We start from the raw sequence: 2468 nt of genomic DNA on the forward strand, positions 1-2468 counted from the left end.
TGAAACTGATACAAAATAATATTAAATGTAAACAGTAATTGAAAAATAAAATAATATAAAAAAAAGATTGAGAGAAATAAAACTGAGTCCCTCACCCACTGAATTTCAACTGCTAATAATGTTCACAGCTGCTTGTCCCGGAGCTCTCCCCATTCTGTGGAGAGGGTCACCGGGATGTATAGATTCCTACCTGCCCAGCTCAGAACTCCTCTGACGTTAACATTTTTCTGCCTGGTATGTCTCAGAGGCCTCAGTGCCTTTCTTCATTCCACCCAACTCCAGGGCTTCATGCCTCGCCCGCCATCAGGCTGCAGTGTGACAAAGGCTGTGCCTACACACCTGCCTTGGTCCCCACCATCCCAGCAGTCACCTCGCATCATTCATTTCCCACTCTGGTGACTGGTCCTCTTTGTAAACCAGTATATTTGAAACAGACTAGCCAAAGACTAATCCTTCACCTTAGAGGTGCAACATCTTTCCATGCCTAGGAAGAAAAAATCAGTCTTTATTTTATCTACCCCAAATTGTCAAACCCAACTGTTGGGAAGATAAAATATATTATGCTCACTTTGTTAAAGATGGCACTGCCCACATGGAAGCCTGTTGCCCAGGTGATATCAATGTGTGTTGGGGACAGGCTGTAGGCAGGCAGGATCCTTGTAGCCTGGGGCTTGGTTTTAGGACTAAGCCTTTCCCACCCTTTTTGATGTGGGGTGGTGCAATCCCATCATGCCCCAGATAAGTGACTTTGTATTAGAGATTTTCCTATTTTGTATATTGGATTAAAGGTTTTGATTTCTACACTATAAAATGGGGGCAGAACAGGAGCTTGCTCTCTTGGTTCCTGAGATTATCATTAGAGGAGAGCAGAGAAAGGCCACGTGGAGGAGGCCAGGGAAAGCAGCCAAGATGGCGGAGTGTTGAGTGAGAAGCCAGTTTGTGCAGAGTTTGTGCAGGAAGAAGGAGATGGGGAACAGAGGTGAGTAAGTCTGGTGAGCTAGAAACCTTTGATTCTAGGAAACTCGGATAAGTCAGTAGCTTTGTGAGCACTGAATGTGAGTGGGTTTTGGAGCCCAGTGTGTGTTTTTACTTGCCCGCCGGGTGCAAGCTAGGATTAAAGATGATGGCCCACCTGTTTTTGGCTCCATTGTTTCTTTACCGACTGTCCGAATCCAATGCGAACCTGCATGGGCCAGGCGGCTGTGATGGTGGCCTTGGATACTGGCTTTACATCAATTACATATGACAAAATGGGCTGCAGGGTATCTTCACCTCCCCCGTGTAAATGTTAGTGGCTGTCTTGACCTTTCCCTTTATCACCCCTTTGCAAGTGAACACACTGTCATACGTGGTCTGTATGCTAAAGGTACACACTGTATGTCACGCAGGTGTGTTCAGAAAAGTCCCTCTCCTTCCTTTGGTTCTCCTCAGTGGGGTGAGGGTCTTTTGGATATCCATGTAAGAATGTCCAAACGTATAAAGAATTTTTATGAGTTTATTTGAGCCAAATTGACAACAGAGCAGGAAGCAAGATCTCAAATGCTCTGACAGTTTTGCCATTCTTTTTGTACATTTGGAACCAAGGAGGGAATATAACGAAGTTTACTTGAAGGTGAGAGAAAGCAAGGAGGGAAATTCATATGATTAGAGTACAGGATAGTTAATAAGGTCATGTGCTCCCTTGGGGGGTGCTTAACATCTGAGGGCTCTGAAAGAGATTACTCTCGCATTTCAGTAGTTAACCTAGATGCACAGGGACAATGAACAGGGCTTGTTTAAGGCAAAGATAACCTTTTATTTAAGAAGTTATATGCCTGTGACTCCACATCTTGACCATGAGCTAGAGCAGGGGTCCCCAAACTACGGCCCGTGAGGCCATTTATCCAGTCCCCGCCGCACTTCCGGAAGGGGCACCTCTTTCATTGGTGGTCAGTGAGAGGAGCATAGTTCCCACTGAAATACTGGTCAGTTTGTTGATTTAAATTTACTTGTTCTTTATTTTAAATATTATCTTTGTTCCATTTTGGGTTTTTTACTTTAAAATAAGATATGTGCAGTATGCATAGGGATTTGTTCATAGTTTTTTTATAGTCTGGCCCTCCAACGGTCTGAGGGACAGTGAACTGGCCCCCTGTGTAAAAAGTTTGGGGACCCCTGAGCTAGAGATTTATGATCAGTTCATCCTGTAAGGTTACTTCCCTGCACTGACTTAATGCAATGCCCCTTTTCACTTTATAGGGGTGGGGTGGAGGCGGTGTCTGGGGAGAGGGTGGTAGTGGTGTGTGGATGAACTGCCAGAGATCAGGGTGCCTACGGCAGGGCTCTGAAGGACTGGAGGGGCGGGGTGTCGGAGGGAACGGCCGGCAAGGACGTCAAGGAACCTGGGCGGGCTAGAGGGAGGGAGGGGAAAACGGAGAAGGGTGTCTTCCAGGCGGGGTCCGGCAAGTATCTGCTCTGCGTGCCCGCGG

The sequence above is a fragment of the Saccopteryx bilineata genome, chromosome 2, assembly GCF_036850765.1.
Source record: "Saccopteryx bilineata isolate mSacBil1 chromosome 2, mSacBil1_pri_phased_curated, whole genome shotgun sequence".
In the NCBI taxonomy this organism is placed as follows: domain Eukaryota; kingdom Metazoa; phylum Chordata; class Mammalia; order Chiroptera; family Emballonuridae; genus Saccopteryx; species Saccopteryx bilineata.